Below are 18,875 nucleotides of genomic sequence, written 5' to 3'. Positions count from 1 at the left end.
CCCACTTGGATCTAAGCGCTTACAGGCACAAGTACAGATCCTCAACAGCATTTCCTGTCCAGCCATCCCTCTTACCGGCAGCGACTGTAGAAGGCAACTGTTATTGCTTATGTCTCTGTGTTTATGTCTGATTGGGCTCTCCCTCAGGTTGAATCCTTGTGTACTTGTTCGTGTGCATTAGAAAGCACAGTACAGCCTGCATCAAATGAGCAGGAAGGAGGAGTGAAGGGATGGACTATGTGACTGCCTTTCTCACAGAAAGCTTCCCCCCCCCTTTTTTCTCTCTCTTGCAACTCATGGCTTATCCCACCATAATAAAATTTGTTCAGAGAATCATCCTGCTGATGGACAGATGGATGCCAAGCCCCTTAAGAAGAACATCCTTCCATTGCATTAGACAGTATAAAAAAGAAAATGCTCTAGGGCTATATGTATTCACCTTATAAAAGTAATTTAATTCCTTGGTCTGTCTTGCACATATCAATTTAGTTTGCAGCAGCAAAGATGATATATTTGCAAAACATGTTCATTCAGATTTTCAGATATGTTAATAGTTTCCTACATTAGCAAAAATATTTCAGTCAGATATGTGCTTCACTACAGTAATATTTTCCATTCTCACTATCCATATTCAGGGAAGACGTATGGCTTAATTCAGCAAATTAGTTACAGCATTTAGATTTACATGACTTTTTTTTTTACAATTGTATAAATACTGCATTCTGGCTTTATACAAATGGGCTCCTGAGAAGTACATTTACAATAAGCTAGGGGCAAGTTTATGATGAGTTCTCTTTATTATCCAGTGGCAGCAGACATTTAACATTAGCAAACGCAGAATTCACTAGGGAATAGTCAAGACAAGAACGTGAAATCTCTGTAGGCAGCATGATACCACACAACTTTTAAACGTCTGTCATTTGCTGCTACAACAAGATTTCCCTTAATCTGGCTTGAAGTCAGTCATTAAACCATGGGGCTTTTCTCTCTCTTTTTGACAATACATACTGCAGAAAAGGCAACATTTGTTTTAACAAGCCCACAGACATCTTTTAGTGAAAGCTCCTCCATAACTAAGAGCTACAAAAAAGCCCTTGGCCAGATCTCACTGATCACCATGAAATTACTGCAGAGAATCTCGCAGAGGTTTCCTCAGCATTCATAAATTTAACCATTGAACTCAATCATCTGCAGAGGACTTCAGAAGGATCCAATGTGTACCTACTAAAAACACTATGAAAACAGCAGTTAAGCAACCAGCAGGCTCAGAGTCAACAACACACCGGTACCCTGCCAACCCATAATACTGAAATGTGCTTGCTTAATTTTCTCTCCATGTAGGACAAAAAGCAGTTAGCAATCCTTTAGATAATTTTCAACTTGGTCATGAATTACTGAACAGAGGCAAACAGGGTGAGCTGCCACTGTGCATAGACACTACTAATTAGGAGAAAGCTTCTCACTCATTAAGTGAATTGGCCATTAGTGAAGCTGGGAGGGATATGAAAATCGAAATCGAGTAGCGTGACTGGCATTTTAATGCAATTAGGCTGCCAACGATAACAAAAAATATAAAACCAGAGCGTAGTATGATAATAAAAGATAAGGTGTTATTTGCATCTGTTCACCTCTCCAAGGAAAGCTGCAGTCCTTAGCACCAAGTCCTGGATGGAGTCTCTGATTAGTGCCCTCAGGTACATCACTGTTGTTGTAATGTTTTAAATTGATAAATTTGTTCAATATTAAAAAAAATTATAATCAATTGAAAACCATTAGTTTTTAAAAAAAAATCTAAGAAAAGTACTTGAATTATTTGTAGGGATTGTCTTAGAAGAAACATTTGCTTCTAGCTCCATTTATTCATAATAATGACAAAGATTGGCACTGTATGCTTAATTTACTCATATATGTAATCTAAATGTAACCTTTACATCATCTTGTAAGATAGGAGTAAGTATGTCTATAAATGGGGGGGGGGACTAAATCTGATTTCCTGACTTGCCCTTCAATCTCTTTGCTATGATGCGTTTCCTTTCAGCTGCTGAAAACCCTGGAACAAACGTTTGAGGATCTTTAGTTCTATCTGTGGGTAAGTCTCTTGTTTATTTTTTGAAACTGAGCCCAGACAGAACTGTCGGGTGGATAAGTGGTCTGGGCAAGATTTTTAAGTCATCAGGTAATGAGACTCATTACAACATTAAAGGCCTATCCATCAATATGTGCTTTTATATGGAAAGATTTCCACCTGAAACTACCGGTAATTCTGTCTCAGGCAACACACAGCAGGCCACTCAGATGTATATAAGGATGGGCAAGATGTCTGCTGTTTCACACAACGTATTAGTTGCTCTCAAAACTACCGGTAAGTGTTTTTTCAATAACATAACAGCATAAGATGATATACATAAGATTATATACATATATTCACCCCAAAGTCATAACCTTTAAAGTCTGATTAGGCACTCAATTTTTAAGTTGTATTCCTCAGCTTACGACCACAATTGACTCAAAATTTATGTTGCTAAGTAAGAAATTTGTTAAGTGAATTTTGCCCTGTTTTATGATTTTTCTTGACATATTTGTTGATTGAATCACCATTAAAATCTATATCTAAATAACAATACATAACAATTTGGCATAAAATATAAATAAAAATATAAAATTTTCTGCAAAAAAGTGCTTTTCAATCTGGTGAGTCTCTTCATTTGGCACTCACACTTGTCTAAATGTTAGAGCCATTACATCACTGTATTTTTAATATGAATAATGCAAGAATATGCAGTGCTTTTACAGCAAGATTAAGCTGTTCTTTTTCCTGGAATCCTTATTTTGTATGTAGAAAGTAATGGCTCCACTAATCACCATTTGCTCAGCAACCATTTAAACTTATGGTGGTACTGAATGAAAGGAAGTTACACCTAAAGTTGTAACTTTGCAGTGGCCCCATGGTCACGTAATCAAAATTCAGGCGTTTGGATATCCACCTTCACTTATGATCGCAGGGGTGCTTCAAATCCCTCCACCCCCATCCTCCCATCTCTACCCTTTGGTCCATCCCGCACTCTACCACCCCACTGGCTCTGCTGCCCCCCCCCCAGCTTGGGAGGGGCCAAGCCAGGAATGGCTTGGATTGGGTGGTTCCTCACCTAATAAACAGGTGGGATTTAATTAATGACAGCAACTGGGACCGCCAGGATTGCTGTTGCTATGTGGTCACGTGACAATGCATTTTGCTTAGCAAGGGAAATTCCAGTCCCAGTTATTAACCAAGAACTATCTCTAAGTAAATATATCTGTCTGTAAAATTAGCAAGCAGTTCTCACTACTAATTCAGCAGTGCCTATAATATTGCATTATGTCCTCACAAAAGAAATAAAATATTATGTAGTAATGGTTCAGAAACATCACTATGAGTTACTTCTTTTTAAAAAGACATTTTATAAATTATGTTCTATAAAAGAAAGGCAGGAGATTAGCTTCATGGAACCATAATTTGTCTTGTGGTTTATAAAATAATAACTGCTCTCTCCTTCTCTCTCTCTCTGTCTTCTTTGTCATTAATAGACTCTTTCCTTCCCAGCAACAGCAGCAACAAACAATAATTTTGAGGAACTGACTTGACAATTAATCAGTGGAACAGCTTGACTTCCCAAGTTGTGGATGCTCCATCACTGGAAGTTTTCAAGAAAAGATTGGACATCCATTTGTTTGGGATGGAATAAAGCTTCCTGCCTTGAGCATGGAATTGGATTGGACAAAGACCTCCAAGGTCCCTTACAGCCCTTTGATTTTTTGATTCTAAACAGAAAAAGGTACTAGAGTTAATTTGGCGATTTGCATATAACTCTCTTGCTTGGATTTCTCTGGATTTTCTGAAATAAAATATTCTACAATGAAATAAATCAGAACTTTTTAATAATAAAGAAATTAATAGCTAATTCATTCAGTAAGGAAATTGGCAATTTTTCATCCAGGAGGGAATCAGCCTAGATCCATGGTGGCAAACCTATGCCACACGTGCCCCAGGTGGCAAGCAGAGCCATCTGGGTGGGCACACATGTCGTCGCTCCAGCCCTAGGCCGTCAGCTGGGTTTTATAAAACCTTTTCGCTTTAGGCCTCCACCGCCATGTGGGAAGAAAAAAAAGGTTCAATCAATCAATCAATTTCAACTTCTAACGGGGAAAAAAAAAGATCTCACAAAGTTGGAATTGATTGATTGAACTTTTTAGTCCTACCCAGCCTGCCGTTACCACCGCAGCCACACCCACCCAATGGGCCATGCCCACCTGGCACCCAACGATACATAAGTGGGGTTTGGGGTTGCAGTTTGGGCACTCGATCTCTAAAAGGTTCGCCATCACCGGCCTAGATGAAAAAAAATCCCTGACATTTTTTTTATTAAAAAGATCAAATTAAATAAAAGGAAACCCAAGATTCTAGAAACATACCAGAAGAAAACAGAATTGATAGTTCTGTTTGCCTAAATAGACGATCCCTTAATATTTAGCAATATGCAATGACTCTATATTGATAAAACAGGCATGTAGAAATGCCGTCAATATGAAACAAGTGTAGAAAGTCTCTCTAACAAGCAGTGCAACATAACAACCTTACAAGCTCTGATTCCTATTGGTAATAATCAGTACACAGGAAGCCACAAAGGAAAAAACTGCTAAAACTGCAGCTAAATACTTCTCCATCTAGTAATACTGATTCCAGCAGTATTACAAATTAAACAAGTTTCAGGATCTGAGTCTTTAGTGGCATAGTCAATAGATAAACAGATACAGTATATTTTATTTAGAATCCTTCATTAGCCCTCAAAATAAAACAGTATGTAAATATAAAATGCTATGAATCTTAACCTCCAATAAACAATAACAACTATATTCACAACTACTTGACAGACTGAGCAGGCTCTAGCCCAGAATTCTGCTACTTTCTCCATTGTCTTGAGCATTGATCTGTTAAATTGACTTGCCTAAAATATACAATGTCTTTCCAGGAATCTTATCTACATCTCTGTAAGGAGAAGAATACCACAGCAAATAAGATATTGATTTTAGCTCACCTTAACCATACAGGCACATCTGGTTCAGATGTTAGATATTTTTTCTTTCAGAATGTCTAATGAGAGAGCACCAAAATATGCTATCATAAATGTCTTTTTGACTCACCGCTTTAAGATTTAATAGGACAAAACATTATCTTGAAACCAACTCACATAATCATTAAGTGTCATGCTCACATTAGTTTACATATTAACCTCTTTTATCTACTGTCTAATTATCAGCTTTAGTTTTATAAACTTCAATTAACTTCATATACTCTGGGACAATTCATTATAGACAGAGCTTTTGTCTCCCATGATATTTTTCAGATAAATTTACCACTATCTTATCAAATGAACCATGTCCAACAGATGATGATGATGATGTGCCATCAAGTCAGTGTCAAATAGTAGCAACCACATAAATATTTATGCCCTGTGAACCGCCCTGAGTCCCTTTGGGAGAAGGGCGGTATAAAAATCTCAATAAATCTAAATCTAAATCTAAATACATTTTCTCCAGGAAGATCTGTTCCCAACCTGGCCTTTCAGGTCTTCCAGTGATGTAGCCATTGCTGCTATCATTGAGTCCATTCATTTGCTGCTGGTCATCCACTTCTTCCACCGTTCCAAGCATTATAGAATTCTCCAGAGATCCAGGTCTTTACATAAGGTATCCAAAATGTCAAATGGGGAGAACAATAATTTAATCTAAATTGTACTTTTGCTAATCCAGTTTAAAAATTTATTTTCTCTACAGTTTCTGCGATCTTTATAAATACATAACTGAGAACAGTTGAGTACAGCTTTTATGTGGGATACTTTTGATGGGATATATTTGTTTATCAAAGTTCAGTCAACTACCCTAGGCTATTTCAACTACATATGACAGTTATATCTTCAAGGAGCCTGTACTAGACTTTGTTGCCCTTACTGACCAATAGCCCTTCCTGTTTTTTATTAGTAAATACTTGTGAGTTAAAGAGCTAAACTACTTGTGCTATCATGGACTTAACATCTTGAGGCTCCTAGGCCTATTGATCTGGTTTCTGAAGACTTGGAATTGAACATTATGTTTATTTGTCCATTTCTTGGGGTAGCACAAGTCAATTCACTGACCTTTCATTTACAGTTTGTGGCCCATTGAAGAAACTTCTCACTCTCTACCATTCCATGCTGGATTGAGCAAGAACACCAGTTCCTTATACATTTCTATACACTTATACATTTCAGCTTTTATCTTAAATAGAAAGGGAGGAGGAGTTTGAGGTGGAGACCATTCTGGAATCTTGGTGAAGCAGGGTATAGCTTGAATATTTGATTTCTAAAGAATTCTTCTAAAGAAGAATCTTCTAGAGTTACCCAAAGATTCTGTTCCTGGAAGGCAAGATTGATGGATGCATGTTCTCTGTACTTTGTTAGTCCATTTGCAATGCTTTCATAAACCCAAATTTCCTGACTGGCTACACAGAAGAATTTTGTTGCTGATTCTGTGGGAAGAAGGAGAACTAGGTGGGTAGGGAAAGCTGGAAGTAGGGCGACTAAGGAAGGAGATGTTGGGACCGACACTCTAATTGAAAAACCAAAAGTACAAGTACAGGTTAAGAGAAACCTGGCTCAAAAACAGTAACTGTAAGAGGGACCTTGGAGTCCTAGTGGACGATCACTTAAACATGAGGCAGCAGTGTGGGACAGCAGCTAAAAAAGCTAATACAATCCTTGTTTGTATAAACAGAGGCATAGAATCAAAATCACATGAAGTATTAGTACCGCTTTATCAATCCTTAGTGAGACCACCCCTGGAATACTGCATCCAGTTTGGGTGACCACATTAAAAAAAAGTTTTTTGAGACTTTGGAAAAAATGCAAAGAAAAGCAACTAAGATTATTAAGGGCCTGGACACAAAAACGTATGAAGAACGGTTGCAGGAATTAAGTATGGCTAGTCTAAAGAAAAGAAGGACTAGGGGTGACATGACAGCAGTATTCCAGTATTTGAGGGCTGCCACAAAGAAGAGGGATTCAACTTGTTTTCCAAAGCACCAGAAGGCAACACAAGAAACAATGGATGGAAACTATTTAAGGAGAGAAGCAACCTGGAATCAAGAAGAAACTTCCAAACAGAGAGAACAATTAACCAGTGGAACAACTTGCCTTCAGAAATTGTAGATGCTTCATCACTGGAGGTTTTTAAGACTGGACACCTGTCTGAAATGGTATAGGGTCTCCTGCTTGAGCAGGGGGTTGGACTAGAAGACTTCCAAGGTCCCTTCCAGCTCTATTCTGATTGATTCATTGGATTGGAGGAGACTTTGTTGCTGGAAGGAGAAAAGCAGAAATCTGAAATCATGACTATCTCTTATGAAGGCTGTGGGGAAGGGAAGCGTCACTCATTTCTGTTCCTCTGAATCTGAAGGAAGGAGGGAAGCTCGGACCCATTATCAAGAGGAAGATGCTTTTTCTCAAAAGCAGGAATGTTGAATATACATCAACAACCAATGGCCATATCACAAAGTAAAGTTGATCCATACAAAATTTTTTGGGTGCTTAGTTTAAATTTACAAGGTATGGTATAAGAGGAGACTATACCCTCATTTTGACAGAGGGCAATCAAACCATGGAAAGGACTTCAATCTACTGTGCAATACTGTAAAGATGTTTAATTAGCTGAACTGCGTTGCAGGTCTGGGTAGCTTCTGCTGAGTTCAAGTCAGCTAAAAGAGGAAGCCTTTCTCAGAAGCCATCTCTATCCCTGCTTTTGAGCTTTAATACGAGTGGTGTAAAAAGATAAAGAGACTTCTTAAACAGAGATACCCAGGTCTATTCAGAGATTCCCAAAGTGGGTTAATTTTTTACTGTGTTTTTAGTCCTTCCCCATACACTTTGTTCTATAGAATCATATAAAGCCCAAGAGGAGTTTAGTTTATAAGAAAAACAGAGCCATTGATTGATTACATCCAGAATAAATATGGGACTAAAACGTTTCATTTAGCATTTGAATAAGTATTGATGTGATATTTATATTGCTTGTAGTCATTTTATAAGAGTTAAAGTGTGATAGATTTAATAGCTTATTGTTGTTTGCATATGGTAGATTATGATTGTTTCTACTTTTATACCTTGTATTTAGCTCTGGGAAGTCGGGGAAGGGGGAGGGGGAGGGAAGGAGGTGTTGGGGAGGGTTGGGAAGAGGGGAGGGGGTTGGGAGGGGTTTTGTTTTGTTAAAGATAAAATGTACTGTAAAACTTTTCAATAAAAAAGAAAAAAAAAGAAAAACAGAGCCAGCTGTTTAGATGATCTCTACATTGAATCAGTTCTAGACAGTTTTGTAGAATCTGGTAAGATTCAAGAAATTACAAAACAATACAAAGCACCATTATTGATTGCAGTTGGAAGGAGATTAATAAAGTAAAATAATGTAAAATAATGGATGACAAGAGTAACGATACGAACACTAGAACAATAATAGAGAAAAGTGACCAACTATGATAAGGATCTTGAAGCAGTTTGATAAAAATGTTTACCCGCTGTGTAGCTGTTATAATAATGCTCAATGTCATCCTTGGAATTATTAGAAAAGAAATTGGAAACAGAACTGAAGAGCCGGTTTGTCCAGTGGTTAAAGCAAGAGGGGTAAAAAAATGGGAACAGAGCTGCTGATATTATAATAGTATTATAGGTAAAGGTAAAGGTTCCCCCGCACATGCGTGCTAGTCGTTTCCGACTCTAGGGGCGGTGCTCATCTCTGTTTCAAAGCCGAAGAGCCAGCGCTTGTCCGAGGACGTCTCCGTGGTCATGTGGCCGACATGACTAGACACCAAAGGTGCACGGAACGCTGTTACCTTCCCACCGTAGTGGTCCCTATTTTTCTACTTGCATTTTTACGTGCTTTCGAACTGCTAGCTTGGCAGAAGCTGGGACGAGTAACAGGCACTCACTCTGTTATGCGGCACTCGGGATTCGACCCGCCAAACTGCCGACCATCTGATCGACAAGCTCAGCATCCTAAGTATTATAATGATATTATATTATTATATCAGCAGCCAGAACCAGTTTGATGTATTGGTTAAGGCACCAGGCTAGAAACCAAGGAACCCTGAGTTCTAGTCCCACTTTAATCATAAAACCAACCTAGTGGCCTTGGGCCAGTCTTTCTCTCCCAATCCTAGGAAAAAGGCAGTACCAAACCACTCTCCAAAACTGTCAAGAAAACTGTAGGGAGATGTCCTTAGTGCTCTCTGAGTTTGGTTGTTTTCTTTCAAACGTTTCATTATCTAAACTAGATAACGCTTGCCCTGTGGCTGTTGGTGGGAGTGGCCTTGGAGGTTCTTTGACCACTCCCACAAATATTGACAGGGCAAGCCACTAGAACAGGGGTTCCCAACCTTGGCAACTTTAAGACCTGTGGACTTCAACTCCCAGAATTGCATGGCTGGCTGGGGAATTCTGGGAGTTGAAGTCCACAGGTCTTAAAGTTGCCAAGGTTGGGGACCCCTGCACTAGAATATAAACAAAGAGTAAACCCCACTCCTTACCAGCGCTGATGATGTTACCTAGTTTCGGTAATGAAATGTTTGCAAGAAAACAACCAAATTCAGAGAGCATCAAGGACCCCTCATTCGAACCTTGAGCTACAAATATTCTCCTTTATTGGAACTACAGGGACTAATCCAGGCAGTCACCAGGAGTTAATACTGACTTAAAGACCACCGTCCCCATTAGGTGGGACTCTGGGTGAGGGTGAGTCCATACTTAATTCTGGAGAATTTTGGTTATCACATCTTAAAGTTAGTATTGAACTAGAAGATACTAGAAGATACAAAATATGAACAACTCAAATGATTAGGAAGTTTATTATTTCCCTGCCAAGGAAAGACAACAGCAACTGGGGCTTGGAATGAAGGAGGCTAAAGGAGAGAAAATATAGAATGATGCCTGGCATAGACACTGTGGATGCAGAAATCTCTTTTCCCCCCTCTTTCACAACCCAAGTCCATCTACTGGATCTAAATACAGAGTGGTCATGGCTGACAGGAGACACCTGTTCACCTAGCATATACCTGTAGTTTATCTGTGAAATTTGCTGCCAGGAATTGCCATGCAGATATTCAATGTGACTGATTCCAAAAGAGGACTGGGCAGGTTTGTAAGAAGATTGGTGCTAGCCACCCCGTCATACAAACATGGATTGCTGGAAAGCAATTGTGGAAGAACGCTATTGCTCTCCAGTCGATATAGCCAATTTTATCCTTCTTCTGAGTAGAAGACAAGTGGCAGACAATGCCTCGTGCTTAACTCTCTGATATCAACGTCTTAAAAATACTTAACTGTGGCTGCATTTTGTCAGAATCTTTGCCATCTGAATTGTAGCACAATCGTTTCTGGTATCTATGTCTAATACCATTGTGATAATTTCTGAATACAGAACAGAGGTCAGAATGCATACCAGAAAACATATCTATAGTCCCTAAAGTTTCTAGAAACTGTGCTCCCAAATTCAGATATTTTTTCCTTGGCATGAAAAAAACCCAGAAATTGAGAATATACTTCTGCTTGAAGTTAGTAAATATTAACTTTAATTTAAATTAAATATATTATTCTTTATAAAAAGTCCATCTGTTTTTCTCCAAGCCCTTTTGGTGAAACACTTCTGTTGAATAACAGAATGGAGATATCATATTTTCTATTCTGTCCCCTCTTAAACTGACCTGCTATCCATGGCTTTGGAGAGTACTGGCTTATGATGGATAGGGAAGAGCAGATTCTCTTATTCTCTGGCAGAAAAATATCTTGGGCCATCCCTGTTGTATGAATTTTCTAAGTAGGGCTAAGCCACTTTCTGTGTGAATGTAGTTACCCATCTATGATCAGAGCATGATGTGAAATTTACAGAAGGAGATGATTTCTAATATGGCAGTCTGCTATTTGATTACACTTACATATTATTTCAGTAATTCTAGAATGAGCAATGTGTTACAAGCTGATGATCGTTTGTTACTACTGGTGTAATTTATTTTTACTTCCTTTCACCCTACCTGAACAAACTATTTCTAATGTTACAATATTCCTATATACCGGTAGTTCCTTTGTATAGAGGAACATGTGTATCAGATAAGAAATATGTACACTTTTTACACAATCTATAGCAATAGCACTTAGATTTATATACCACCCACAGTGCTTTTCAGTACTCTCTGGGCAGTTTACAATGTCAACATATTGCTTCCAACAATTTGGGTCCAAGGTTGGGCAGAGTCAACCTTGAGCTTGTCAGGATCGAACTCCAGGCTGTGGGCAGAGTTAGTCTGCAATACTGCATTCTAACCACTGCAACACCACAGCAATTTCATTACTGTATGAAGGAACCAGATGTAAGATGAAGTTACAAATAGTGGCCCCCAAATAAATATATATGAATTAGAAACATGCAGGTTTTATATATGGAAACAAACAATTCATTTGTATTGAATAATATGAATTGTGCATTGTCTTTTTAAGAAAGAAACCCTGACATATATTTATCACAAGGTTCAGTCTTTGTTCGGTTTTCATATCTCATAGGGTTGGCTGTTGCCTTAAAAAGTGAAAATGCATGTCTGAGTTAATTTGCATTGTAATGCTATAAAATTTAAAATACGTATCTCATTATTTGCAGTGGAGCTTATTCCCAGATAAATATATTTAGGATTGTAACCTACTTGCATAACTTGCCACTCTTTGCCTTCTTGCTGTGGGAGACTTAATACACCTGTCTTTTAAGGTGCATTCCTACAGCTGCTGTTCCCATCTCCTCTTGGTCTTTGAAGGCCACTGTCGTTTTGTTCTACTTCTTTCATCAACTTTCATGCATTACTGAGCTACCGATGTCCATCTCTGTTGTCTTAATAATGTAAAGCTGATTTTTATTCACACTTCCTTCCTGGAAGAGCCTCATCCATTCTCCTACTGTGCGCTACAATGGCTAATTTTAAATGCTATTTTCTCCAGTCAGAACAAGACATATTTTGCCCATTTATTCAGCCCCTTCAACTCTACTTGTAAGCTTTTAGCAAACCAGGAGTCTTAAAATTAATTATGGTTTTCCATTCTTTCTGAACCAGGAAATGTTGGTTATCAAATTCAGTCTCTTACCCCAATTTTAAAGAAGATCCTGTCTTATTCAGAAGAAGTCAATGCACCTTCCCAGTTAGGATTTTCTGGTTTAATCGTGATTTGACAAGAAGCAAATTCAATGGCAAATTTTAGTAGTGCATATTTTATTAGTGCATATTTTATTAGTTTCAGAAATGATATTTGTTTATTTCAAAGTAGTTATATAGTGTACTCTACCCTACTTTTCTAGGTCAAAGTGATTTAAGGCAAGGAGGGAATATTTTTCTAATTCAATCAAACCATATTTAAAACATTGTAACAAGTATTTTCTCAAGGACCAGATATTCAAAATTGAAATGGCAAAGTTCATTGGCAAAACTGAGGCTTCCAAGGCAAACGTTTACACTCTACAAACTGGAGTGAAACAAGTTTTAATTTCATGTACTGTACAGAAAAGACTTGTTACTGGAAAGGGGATTAAAATATATGAGTGTAAAGTCACTTGTGAATTTTTATAGACCCAGAATCTTACAGAAGCAAAAACTGCACATGATCCTATCATGGATTGTTTGTCAAAATAAAAATTTCTCTTTAGATTCTCTTCCACCTGGCTTTCTAGAAAAAATAAAATTTATTTGATTTAAACAATGGGAAGTTGGCATGCTGCTAATATGAGTGTTCGGCTCCATCTTTCCACATATGTCTTGGGATTATTCATTCATTAGTTTTTTAACCCTCCTTTATTACTTCATAATAAAGGTAACTTAAGATGGTGAATATACCTAATATTCCTTCCTCCTCCTATTTTCCCTACAACCCTGTAAAATGGGTTGTGCTGAAAGGTAGTGACTGGCTCAAGGTCACTCAGATGGCTTTAAGCCTAAAGTAGGTCTAGAACTCATAGTCTCCTGGTTTCTATGCCAGCACTTTAACCACTACATTATACTGGTTCACGAACAGGTGCAAAAACTGCTAGGTTGGCAGAAGTTGGGACGAGTAACAGGCGCTCACTCTGCTACGCGGCACTCGGGATTCGACCTGCCAAACTGCCGACCATCTGATCGACAAGCTTAGCATCCTAACCCACTGAGCCACCATGTCCCTTAGACTGAATATATCCCACCTTTATTATTTTACAAACAAGGCGGCAAACATATCCAACACACCTTCCTCCTCCTGTTTTCCCCACAACAACCCTGAGATGTGAGTTAGGTGAGAGACAGAGATTGGCCCAAAGTCACCCAGCTGGCTTTCACTTGAACTCAGGTTCTCTTGCTTTCTAGCCCGGTACCTTAATTACTAGACTGACCATCATCATTAAATATGATTAAATATTAATGGGAGTATAAAACAAATATCTCCTGTTTATCAAACACATGCTTTCTGTTCATTTAGACATGACAGAGCCAGACACAGTTTTGCACAACTTTCTCTTGTGCAACAATTGTGCCCATTCCTGCATTAGGAAGCACTACTGCCTTCACTTAGTTACCTCCTGGATGGATTACTGCAATGTGCTCTAAATGAAGCTACCCTCAAACATCACATGGAGGGAAGAATTGGTCCAGAATCCAATGGTGCTGGTTATTATCTGTCAGAGCGGCAAGCTTCCCCCCCGACGGAGGTTTTTTGGGGGGGGATGGTGAAGGCCCCGTCCGATGGTTAGAGCGCCGTTTGGAACCCGGAGGCTTCAGCTGGTGCAGAGTGCGGCTGCACGGGTAGTGATGGGAGCACCCCGATACTCCCATATTACACCCCTCCTGCGTGAGCTGCATTGGTTACCGGTTGCCCTCCGGGTGAGATTTAAGGTGCTGGTAGTTACCTTTAAAGCCCTACATGGCTTAGGCCCGGGCTACTTGCAGGACCATCTGCTGCCGGGAACAAATTCCCATCGCCCACTATGCTCACACAGAGAAGGCCTCCTCAGGGTACCGTCGGCTAGACAATGTCGGCTGACGACCCCCAGGGGGAGGGCCTTCTCTGTGGGAGCGCCAGCCTTGTGGAACCAGCTCCCCCCTGAGCTTCGGATGGCCCAAGATCTCCAGTCCTTTCGCCGCGGCCTCAAAACACTCCTTTTCCACCTGGCTGACCTGGACTGACAGGGATTTTAATTATGTTTTTAATTTTTAACTCTAATTTTTAATTTATTTTAATTTTAATTTATTGTACAGAGGCCTTTAATTTTAATTTTATCTTAACTTCTGTATTTATTGTATGTTATTGTTGTTAGCCGCCCTGAGTCCTTCGGGAGATAGGGCGGCATATAAGTCCCAATAATAAATAAATAAATAAATAAATAAATAAATAAATAAATAAATAAATAAATAAATAAATAAATAAATAAATTATGGGCATATCCATGTAATACCACGATTTTGTGAACTGCTTAGGTGCAATTTAAGGTGCTAGTTATCACTTACAAAGCTCTAGATGGAAGAGGGCCAAGTTACAGTAGTTGTAAGATTGCCTCTCCTGTATGATATGTGCTAATTCCACAGGCATTCTTTGCTTCTTGGAAGATCACAAATGGCAATCATATCACCCCGGGATCCTGCAATGGTCATATATACATGCCAATTGCCAAGCACCCGAATTTTTATCACGTGATAGTCTGAACAGTTGCTAAACAAATGGTTAAGGTTGAGGATCACCTATACCTACCAGAGTGACAAAACTTTAGTTAAAATGCAGCGATGTAAATTATTTAAATAATAATTTAAAAAACTGCCAGTTCACAATGAATCTTTTGCATTTGATGATGGGTTTCACTGTAGAACTGATTATACAATGTCAGGACAGATAGCAAGTTTGCTGTAACTCCATCTGTAATTCACCCCAGAGAAAATATTATTTTTATTGTCCTTTTCAAAGAGACCATGATTAAAGATGCCTTGGATTCAGCAGATTTGGTATGATTAAGAAACAAGACTCTTAGGAAATAGTGTAATCCAGTTAAAGCACAGCAAGGACATTGATAAGCTTTACTATTGCTTGACAAACGTTTTAACGTTTGGTATGAAAAAACCCCCAGCTCAGGCACATTGTCCTTGAACCGTGAGCATCACATTGGAGATCAGTCATGATTTCCTCTGTGCCCCTCGTCTTCTTCCACAGAGTGGGAAGGGCAGGGCTGAAGTAGGAAGCCTGCTGCCTTCCTGGCTCTCTGTGGGATTTGCAGGTCTGCAGATCAAGATTTAAAATAACGTGGGGGAGCTGCTAGGTGTAGACTGGGGTCCCAATTTTGGACTTGTCCCTGAAAATGGGAGAGGATGGAAAAATGGCAGAGATGCAACATGAACTCCATTCCATTTCTCCTCTTTTAAAATGACGTTCTTTGGTTTTTGAACATTTGGTTCTTGTTGCCTAAATGTAGAACCTTAGTTTTTTCTTTTTTTTATTAAAGAGTTTTAACGTTTTACAATACATTTTTAAACATAAACATAACATACATTATCCAATACATTTAAAACATAACCCCAATTCCCCTCCCTCCCCCTCCCCCCCCGACTTCCCAGAGCTGAATACAGGGTATTGCCTTTAACAAACTTAAACTAAAATATGCTAAATAACTATAATTAAACTTCAAATCCTATCGCACTTTAACTCCCTTAAACATAACTAAATAACACGTCTTATAATTCTAATAATAATTATACTAATACTCATTCATATGCTAAATGAAACTTTTTAGTCCCATATTTATTCTGTATATAATCAATCCATCTTCTCCACTCCAGTATATATCTCTGTTGCGATTGTTCTAGAACCTTACTTTTTTCATCACTGAATTTCATTTTGTTAGCGCCCAGTGTTCAAGCCTTTGTGTAAAGACAGATGCAAAAAACAGAGTTTCACCCTGTTGCTTGTCACCTTCTTGCTACTTTCCCCTACTAATGGACCAATCATTTCCTTAACTTTTTTCTTGTTTTTTCACATGTTGAAAGAAGCTTTTTTTGTTATTTTTGACTTTGGTTGCAAGTCTTAGTTCATTATGAGCCTTAGCTTTCCTCACTTCATTTTTGCAGACTCGGGATATTTGCTGATATTCTGCCTTAGTTATGTGCCCCTCTTTCCACTTTTTATACTTGTCCTTTTCATCTTTCCATTTATCAGAGTTCTTTATGCAGCCATGCTGGTTTCTTTTGAGAGCTGTTATTTTTCTTCTTTGTTGGTATTGTGCTAGATTGGGCTTTTATTCTCTCTCTCTCTCTCTCTCTCCACATATATATATATATATATATATATATATATATATATATATATATATATATATGTATATGTATATGTATATGTATATGTATATGTATATGTATATGTATATGTATATGTATATGTATATATGTATATATGTATATATGTATATATGTATATATGTATGTATATGTATGTATATATATGTATATATATGTATATATATGTATATGTATATATCTGTCTCTCTCTTATCATGTTTCTAATGATAGTCAAAATATATGAAAATAATTATGAAGTCATATTTGTTTTAAATATATTCTTGCTTGGAAGAACCAATTAAATCAAATAGAATATGTTATTTCCTTCAAGTAATCCCTCCACCCCAAGTCTATGGGGGAATAAGAAATGAAAAGCTAATAAAGAACTGCATACTCGGACAACCTAAGAGTTTAAAAACAAGCTCAAGCACCTATGCAAATGTGATTTTGCAAGAACATATAGCAATACACTACATTATTCTGAAGACTCAGGGCTACTAACCACTAGGTAAACTTTGTGTTGAATGTGAAAAGGTAAGGGGAGAGCAAAGAAGGACTTCAGAGCACAAGTAAACACTCTTGTATTCCACGCAGGAGGTGGCAATTCTTAAAAATAAAAAATTCAGGACAGCCTGTCAACCCTCCTGTTTTTTCAGTTCATACCCCTGTCTCCTAAGTGCTGAAATTCAGCAGTATGTGTAATATCCTGTGGGTGGAAGTACCTTCTGTTAGGGTAGGATCTTTGGATCAAAACCCAAAAGATAAAATTTGAAAACTGGCTATTTCTTGAAATGTTTCAAAGCCAAGCAAAAGCTACAATGCCTGTGCACATAATATCACTTAAAACAGAGAACTGAATATGAACCACAAATATGAAGTAGAAGATGGGTTTATTACAGAATATGTTGAGAGAGTTGACAGGTTTTATTCTTAGAAAAAGGAAATGTTATCCAATTCATTGCTTATGACTAGAGGCAAAACTGATTTTTATACTCTACCAAAAGAAAAATTGATTTCTGGAAAATGCTGTTTAACACATTTTTTGTAGCTTTCAAGGTTAATACCATAATATACAGTATGCTTTTGGTAAAATAATGTTAATAATAAACATGAAAAATTTATTTCATGCATGTGTTAAGTGCTCCTGGACTGACATACAAAGCTCAGAGCTGAAATGAAATAGCTTGGAAAAACTCAGGAACTCTATTATGTTACAGATGTTTACTCAGTTCAGTAGGACTGATTCCCAAGTGTGCAAAGGTCTGCAGCCTTGGCTGTATTAACAGCATAACAAAAGGATGCTGCATCATGGCAGTGCCTGAACCTCGTCCAGCCATTGGTATTTATTATCAGCTGTCCGCACCATTTCTAAATCAAACCTTGATTAATGAACCTTCTTTTTATAAATTTTGTATTAGTGACATGCTACTTTCCCTTGTGCTTTTATGTTGTTTTTCATATGTATATTATGTCCTGTTATAAAAGCTGTAATAAAAGATGACAGCTGTAAATTAATGTGCCTGCAATGAAGACTGACTGTATAGAATGGAGCTTGCCTCTATGCCAGTGTTTTTCAGTCTTAGTATTTTAAGAAGTTTAGACTTCATCTCCCAGAATTCAGCTGGCTGGGAATTTTGGGAACTGAAGTTCATAAATCTTAAAGTTGCCAAGGTTGAGAAACATTATTCTAAGCCAAGGAAATACAGTATGCACACATTGCATCAGATCCGCTGAAACACCATCTCACTCCCTTAGGAATTGACAGTCGTTGCAATGTGCTTTCATCCTCAAATTTCACAACCTGAGCTTCCAAATGATAACTTCTAGATACTCTGATAATAAATATAACAAACCAAGAGCATTCTGACAGAGATAAATTCACTTTGATCAAAGGTCTTTAAACCCCAACTTGATAGGCATTTAAGAAATTCATCAATGGGCAGATGAATTATTCCCCCAATGAACAGACAAAAAATAATCTTCTAAGAGAACAGCATAAAGTATGTGAAGTATAATGTTTTGTGCTCCAGACAGATTCTTCAATACGATGGACCAATTTGGGGTAAGAAACTGGGAGAACAATGATACAGGCTTGGGCCTATAAACTGCAGTCAGTGCAGGATCTTCATCTTCTAAGCCAGTGTTTTTCAACCTTGGCAACTTTAATATGTGGCAACATATTAAGATGTGTGGACTTCACTTCCCAGAATTCTCCAGCCAGAATTGTAGGAGTTGAAGACACACACCTTAAAGTTGTCAATTTTGGGAAACACTAACTTACGTCAGCACTGTAATTTAACAATGATGATGATGACAATAACAACAATAATAATAATGTTGGAAGGGACCTTGGAGATCTTCTAGTCCAGCCACTGCTCCAGTCCAACTCCCTATTATTTCAAACAAATGGTTATCTAATCTTTTCGTGAAAACTTCCAGTGTTGGAGCATTCACAGCTTCTGGAGGCAGGTTGTCCCATTGCTTAATTGTTCTGTCAGGA

This window comes from Vipera berus (genome assembly GCF_964194415.1).
Source record: "Vipera berus genome assembly, chromosome: 2".
Classification (NCBI taxonomy): Eukaryota; Metazoa; Chordata; class Lepidosauria; order Squamata; family Viperidae; genus Vipera; species Vipera berus.
The sequence above is the reverse complement of the archived record's forward strand: the minus strand, read 5'-3'. Positions refer to the sequence as shown.